General features: G+C 37.5%; 1 pseudogene; it reads left to right on the top strand.

Annotated features, from left to right (window-relative positions):
* The first annotated feature begins 4,305 nt into the window (after positions 1-4,305).
* On the top strand, positions 4,306-4,538 carry LOC102886922 (annotated as a pseudogene).
* The last annotated feature ends 3,913 nt before the right edge of the window (positions 4,539-8,451 follow it).

Raw genomic sequence — 8,451 nt, forward strand, 5'->3', positions numbered from 1 at the left:
TCTGTTGAAAATTATTTGCCCATATATAGGGCTTTATTTCTGGATTCTCAATTCTGTTTCATTGGTCTGTGCGTCTGTTTTGCTGCCAGTAGCATGCTGTTTTGATTATTGTCACTTTGTAGTATAATTTGAAGTCAGAGTGATATCTCTGGCCTTGTTCTTTTTTCTCAGGATTGCTGTTTGGGGTCTTTTGTGCTTCCATACAAATCTGATGATTTTTTTATTCTGTTTCTTTAAAAAATGCCACTGTGATTTTGATAGGGATTGCATTAAATCTGATTATTACTTTGGGTAATAAGGTCAAACACTTCTGATAAGGGCCTAATATTCAAAATATACAGAGAACACATATAACTCTAAATAAACAATCCAATTTAAAAAATGGACAGAGGGCCTGAACAGACACCTCTCCCAAGAAGACATACAAATGGCTAACAGACATATAAAAATATGCTCAGCTTCACTAGCTATTAGGGAAATGGAAATCAAAACCACAATAAGATACTACCTCACACCTGTTAGAATGGCTACCATCAATAGAACAAGTAATAAGTGTTGGAGAGGTTGCGAGGGGAAAGGAACTCTCATACACTGCTGGTGGGAATGTAAATTGGTAAAGCCACTATGGAAAACAGTATGAAGCTTCCTCAAAAACCTAAGCATAGAATTACCATATGACTCACAAATCCCTTTTCTGGATATCCACCCCCAAAATTTGAAAACATGTATCTGTAAAGATATATGCACCCCGATGTTCATTGCAAATATATTTAAAGGTGAAATGCTAAAAGTTGTATACAATGGAATATTACCCAGCCATAAGAAAAGATGCAATACTGACATTTACAACAACATGGGTAGATTTTGAGATTATCATACTAAGCGAAATAAGTCAGACAGAAAAAGTTGAGAACCATATCGTATCACTTATATATGGGATATAAAACTGAAAGCAACAAACAAATATGACAAATGAACGGAATCATGGACACGGGCAGTGGATTAGTGGTTACCTTAAGGAAAGGGAGTGGGGAGGAAGGAGGTAGATAAGAGTAAAGGGTGTCAAATACATGGCAAAGATGGAAATTTTTCTTTGGGTGCTGAACACACAATGCAGTATACATATGATGTACTATTGAATTGTACACTGGAAACCTATATGATTTTATTAACCAATGTCACCCCAGTAATTTTAATTTAAAAAATTGAGGATGTAAACTTTCTGGATATATTGGGATCATATGATATATGCAATATATATAATTCTATTTATGTAATATTTACACATGCATTCATAAATGAATGACATATATGTATGAACCTGAAACATTGTGTTTCATGAAATAATACCATTTCTAGCCATGATACATTTTATATTTTCTAACCAATTCTGGATGGAGTAGGGCAGGTTACCCTTTTTCTTACTGATAGGGACACATGTAAGTCTTGGACAAATTATAAGAGTTTCTCTAGAAAAATCCATTCTAAACAATGCACTTTTCTTTAATGACAATGTAAACATAATTGTGGATGTCATACATTTTAACAACTTTTTAGCACTTATTATGTACCAGGTACTCTTCTTGGCATAGATTTTGAGATTAAACAAAAGAATACTCCATGCCCTTGTGGAGGTTTTATTCTAGTTGAGGAAATCAGAGTAGGAATAAAAAAGTAAGATACTTGTTATGGTAGATTGTGATAAATTTTAGGGAGAAAACCTAGAAAGTAAAGCTAGAGAATTGATGAGAGCAAATGTTTATATAGTGTGTAATCAAGGAAGTCCTCATTGATGCTATGCTTGAGAAAAATTTTGAAGGATATAAGGAGATCAACCATGTTGATATCTAGAGTAAAAGCATTAAAGACAGAATAAAAAATATATATAATATATGCAAAGACAATTGAAAAAATATATATCCTATAATTTTTTTCTGGAATGAATATCATGACTATTTATAATACTTCTATTTTATATTCTATTCCAGCATTGTATATAAAAATGTTTTGCCCAAGTTCACTGAAAGAATTTCACAACCTATTAATAGGTAGTTTTCCACAGTTTTAAAACCAAAGCTCCAGTAGCTACAAAGAGGAATGTGATTGCTGGGTCACAGAGTTGATACTCTCAAAAGAGATTGCACCCAAATTTTTAGGGCCCAGGAGACACTACAATGGCAATAAATGCACTAGCGAGGGGAGCACTGGTACCAATGAGTTTAGTTGTGACTATCCTCTGTAGGCCAAGGTTAATAGTAGGAGATGCTGCTGTGCAACTAGTTTCACAAATGCCAATGGAGATAATAGAATTCTGAAATAGCAGAAGCCAGGTGGCAGTACCAACAGTCAGAAGCAGAATGAGTATAAATACATTAAAGGAGATCAGGGCTGAAATGGCAACTAGAAGGCCTCGATCTCTAGGGATTTGTGGTGGTGACTTATAGACCACAGTGTTCCTAAGAGTGAGACAACTGACAGTCAATGAGGATACTGCTTGACTTATATAATTGAAAAAGAAAAATACCTTCCTCACTTGGTGTGGACAGTAATATAAATTTATTGCCTTACCCCATGACCATCTTAATTCTCCTTTTCTCCATCACAATATATTCCTAAGGAACCTAGATTATCATGCAATTCCAGAAGATATTATCATCTATTCTATTAATAATATTATAATAATCTGACCTACAATACAGCAAATGACAAGTATACCAAATGATATGAGAAACATGAGCAACAGAGGGTGGGAAATAGGTGCAAAATATAGCCAGTGGTTAACCACGTCGGTGAAGCTTGTAGAGAGAGAATGTTTCTCGGATGTGCTAAGATATCCCCTCCAAGGCAAAGGACAATTCACTGCATCTGTAGCCCCTACTACTAAAAAAGAGGCGAAGCAAAGAGATAAGCCTCTTTGAATCTTGGAGATTACATAGTTCACTCTTGACAATACTACTTAAGTTCATTCCAGCTGCTAAAACAGAATGCCATAGACTGAGTAGCTAATAAACAACAGAAATTTATTGCTCACAGTTCTGAAGGCTGGGAAATCCAAGATGAAAGCACCAGCAGATTACATGTGTGGTGAGGCCTCACTTCTTCATAGATGGCCACCTTTCCATTGTGTCCTCACATTACAATAGGGACAAGAGAACTTTCTGGGATCTTTTCAGTAAGGGCAATAATCCCATTCACAAGGGCTCTACCCTCATGAACTGATCATCTCCCAAAGTCTCCACCTCCTAATACTAACACACATAAATTTGGTAGGGACACATTCAGTCTATAACACTTTGCAATCCACTTGTTGCCTGTTGGTTGATTCTTTCAGAATAGATCAAACTATGATATAAGCTGCCCTACCACTCAGGCCATATGTGACAAACTCCATGCATTTTTCTACATGAAAAATGCTGTGTGAAAATTCTGTAAACCCATAATAGGAGAGGCACAGTGCAAACCCCTAGGTTTCTGTGGCCAGGCAATATATTCTGCAGTAAAGAACTCTGCTTTATTTGAAGAGTGGCTCTTGGAATACTACTGATCCTCTTACATCTGATCAAAACAAGTGACTATGCAAAAGAAGCCGCCATTAGATAAACATGGCTCTATAATGTCTTATAGTTGGAAGGGCAATTTCTTGTATGATGGAAAAGGTACATTTCTACAGGGCAGAAGTGAATTACACACATAGGTGGCCCATATGCATGTGTTACCTACCACTGTACCCTCTCCCCAAGCTTACACACATGGCCTTTTGGGGGTTTCCAGTGACCAGCTGACAGAGAAGGATAAAAACCAGGCCTAGCCTATGATATGATAGTGAAAGTTTACAAATGAGCTGTTACAATACCATAATCCCACTGAAGGATATGTCTGCCTATGGTGAGGAAACATATCTTCAGTGTGCATATCTTTGAGCACTAAATCTAGTCATCAACTTTAGGTATAGGAAACATGGTCTGAAGTATGAATACACACGAATTATTTGGCATGGACAAATACCTTGCTGACTGGGAACTTAGGAAAAGTGAGATTGGAAAATTGGAGACAGAAGGAACTTCCAGTCAATACAGCAAAATAGGTAAATTCTGTGTTCACCTCCTCCCACGACCACATTAAAATTACAACTAAATGATAGAAGAACCATCATTGAGAACCACCTGGAGACTAGCTGAACAGAATTCCTATAATTAAGGATATCAAGAAGAAGCCATGTCGACACTGGAAGAAGGGGCAGAGAATGTACCAGGCAGGTGTCACACCCATGGTGTGGTGATTAAGAATTAGAAAGATGAGAGGAAAATGGTAGATTGGCTCACACAGCTGCACGTGAACTTACTTGTAGATAAGTTTTGTAATGCCATTGGAGTGTTGCAGCAGAGTGATGATCCTCCTGCCTCTTTTAGTAATATGTAGACAGCAATTAACAAAGATCAGCAGGCTAATTCTACAGAAGAATTCTACAGGCTTTTTGCAGCACTGATTGCATGAACAGTAAGAGACATCAACGTTTTGATAGGTATCTTGCCCAGTGAAGAATCTATAGCTGCTTTCCAGGCTGCTGGCTTGTAGAAGCTAAAAGAAGAAAACCATGAAGCTGCTACATGTCTGAATGTTTGTTTGTTTGACTGATTTTTATGAAGGGCACATGCTTCTGTATAAAAGATGCACTTGCTGATATTGTGTGGTCACAGCTGAAGACAAGAAGTGGTACTCATAGTCTCTTCCAGACTCATAGTACCAAGGTATACCATGTGGCTGAGAAAAAACTATTTCAATGAAATTAAGAATTCCGTATCAGATTTAGATGTAAGCCTTACCAACAGTTACAGAAACATTAAGCACTATAACATGTTATCTTTTTAGTTATTTTTAATAGTCTTCTATTTTCACTCTTGATAAATAAGCTTGTAAAACTGTGATTGAACCAGCTTTAACCATCATTATACCATTATTTTTTATTATCTTAATGAAATGATTGAAGGAGCTGTTGCATTAATAATTATAATATAATTAAACAAATGTAATACAAAAAAAGAATCAGAAGAAATATCTCAGCTGCAGATTCCCCACCTCCTCACACCCAAAGGAGCAAAGGGTCCCAGACTTACAGTTGGATCCCCGGCCCAGAGTGCTAGTGCTGGGAAGAGGAGTCCTTCATTAGGGTGTGAAAAACAATGGAGATTGTGTCTGAGAGAAACGGAGAGCTGCTTGAGTCCCAGGCCTTCCTTTTGAGGAACCCACATACATATTTGCTGGCTCACAAATTTACTTGATCTAAGTAAGCCCCAACAAAGGAGCAGCAGCTCAAAAAGTGCTAGGGGCATATGGGGAGAAAATACATTTACTAGCTTCAGGGTGAAGGCTGGAGGGGCAGGGATTAGGGCAGCTCTACCCTGGGTGAAATTGTTGGTAAGCACCATTGTTCCTTTGTTGAACTTCCTTCCACCCAGTGGGCCCAGTGCAGGAAGGCAACAAATATGTGCTCTCCACTAACCTGGCTAACACCCTGCCCTAGTTATTCCCTGAGACCCTGCCTTATCCAACTCTTAATGCAGTCCCTAACCTATTCCAGCAGCCTGCCTTGGCTCATGCTGCAGACTTTCCTAAAATCTCCAAAAGGTCCACAAACCCCAGACAAGTATTGGCTGGCTTCAGAATGCCCAGTACCACTTTCTAAGTGGCCTCAAGCCTAACAAAAGCAAACAGCAGTTTCGATTTGCATTGTAACTCTCATCAGGTGGCCCCAAGCCTGGCATAAGCAGTGGCCAGTCTTGGCTTGGAGTGTATCTTCAACTAAGTAGCCACAGCCAGGCACAAGTGGCAACTGGCCTCAGCTCACATTGGGGTATCTACCAAAAGGTCAAAGCCTGACTCTAGTGGCAGCCAACTTTGGATTGCAGCATAGCCTCTCCCAAGTATCTCCAAAGACAGCACAGATGGAAAACATCTTCAGATGACTTTGTAACTCCTACTAGATGGTCGCAAGCTGGGCACAAGTAGCAAATAACCTTGGACTGCACCCAAGTCCATCCCACAAGGCTCCAGAAACAACACATCTGCTGGTTGGGTTCAGATCACACCAGAGCACCACTCAACCAGCTCAACAAGTGACACACCTGAAGAAAGAACTCAATGGGCACCAGAGCACCAGCTAAAGTGATGCTAGCTCTATGAGATTAGGCCCCACACAATAGCTTACCTCTTTAGTCAAGGCCAGGCCTCACAGCCAGGCAGTCTGAGGGTCAATCTCAACTTCTGACATACCAAAAGCAACAAAGGCTCAAATACAATTGGAGGGCACACACAAATGACACAAGGGACATCCCTGGAGCACCCAGCTCAGGTGTCCAGGGATACTGTGCCACTCAGCCAACATAACATCTACTATATAACACCAAAATGCCAAGACTGGAAAACATAACATATCTACCTAATAAATAGAAACAAAACATACGGAGTAAGGAAAAATGAGAAGACAAATAAACATGTCCCAAATGTAAAAACAGGACAAAACTCCAGAAAAAGAACTAAATGAAATGGAGACAAGCAATCTACCAGATACAGAGTTGAAAACACGTTACAAGGATGCTCAATGAAAAAAGGGAAAAAACATGAACTCAGTGAAACTTCAACTACAAGATAAAAAACATTAAAAAGGGAGATAGAAACCATAAAAAATAACCAGTTAGAAATGAAGAATACAAAAATTTAAATGAAGACTATATTAGATGGAATCATCAGCAGATTAGATGAAGCAGAGAATCAAATAAGTGATTGAAAGACGGGGAAGTGGAAAACAGCCAATCAGAACAGCAGAAAAAAAATTTTTTTTTTAATTAGAATAGTTTAAGGGACTTCTAGGAAAACATCAAGCATACTAATGTCTACATCCTAGGGGTACAAGAAGGAAAAGAGAGACCAAGGGATTGAAAACTTTTTGAGGAAATAATGACTGCAAATATCTCCAACTTGACAAAGAAAAAAGACATATAAGTCCAAGAAGTGCAGAGTCCCTAACAAAATAACTGGAAGAGGCCCGCACCAAGACACACTGTATTAAGACACCAAAGGTTAAAGACAAAGAGAATTTTTAAAAATTATTTTCTTCAGTTACAGTTGATATTCAATATTATTTTCTTTTAGTTTCAGGTATACAGTATGATGTATATATAATTTACACAGCAGTCCCCCAATTAGTCTAGTATCCGCATGGCATTATACGTAGTGGTTGCAATATTATTAACTATATTCTCTATACTGTACTTTATTTCCCTATGACTACTTTATATCTACCAATTTGTATGTTTAAATCTTGTTACTTTTTTAACCCTGCTCCAATCCCCCTCCCATCTGGGCACCATCAGTTTGTTGTTTATATCTATAAGTCTGTTTCTGTTTTGTTTGCCAGTTTATTGTGTTCCTTAGATTTCAGGCAATTGAGATCATATGATATTTGTCTTTCTCAGTCAGACATATTTAACTTAGAATAATACCCTCTAGGTCGATCCATGTTGTTACAAATGGTTAGATTTTATTCCTTTTTGTGGCCAAGTAACATTCCATTGTATATATGTACTGTATCTTCTTTATCCAATCCTTGATAGACACTTAGGTTGCTTCCATAGCTTGGCTATTGTAAATAGTGCTGCAGTAAACACAGGGGTACATCTTTTCAAATTAGTGTTAATGATTTCTAAGTATAAATACCCAGAAGTAAAATTGCTGGGTCATAAGGTAGTTTTATTTTTAATTTTTAAATAACTTTATTTTTCAATTACAGCTGACATACAATATTATATTAGTTTCAGGTGTACAACATAATGATTAGACATTTATATAACTTATGAAGTGATCACCCCAATATGTCTAGTACTCACCTGGCACTATACACAGTTACTACAATATTATTGATTATATTCCTTAAGCTAAACTTTATATCCCCATGACTATTTTGTAACTACCAATTTGTACTTCTTAATTCTTTCCCCTTTTTCACTCATCCACCCAATATCCCTCTCAACTGGCAATCATCAAAAAGTTTTCTGTATCTATTAGTTTGTTTCTGTTTTATTTGTTTATTTTGTTCTTTAGATTCTACATGTATGTGAAATCATATAGCTTTTGTCTTTCTTTGTCTGACTTAACTCCACACAGCACAACATCCCCTAGGTCTATCCATGTTGCAGATGACAGGATTTCATTCTTTATTATGGATGAGTAATATTCTATCATATGTATGTACCACCTACTTTTTATCCATTAATAAATTGGACACCCAGGATGTCTCACCAGGTTGCCTCAATATCTTGGTTATTGTAAGTAATGCTTCAATGGACATATGGATGTACATGTCCCTTCAAAGTAGTGTTTTGGGTTTCTTCAGACATAAACACTAGATGTGGGATTACTGGGTTCTTCTTTGTCTCTTATTATAGTCTTTGTTTT

This window comes from Pteropus alecto, unplaced genomic scaffold (assembly GCF_000325575.1).
Source record: "Pteropus alecto unplaced genomic scaffold, ASM32557v1 scaffold2387, whole genome shotgun sequence".
NCBI classification, from domain to species: Eukaryota; Metazoa; Chordata; class Mammalia; order Chiroptera; family Pteropodidae; genus Pteropus; species Pteropus alecto.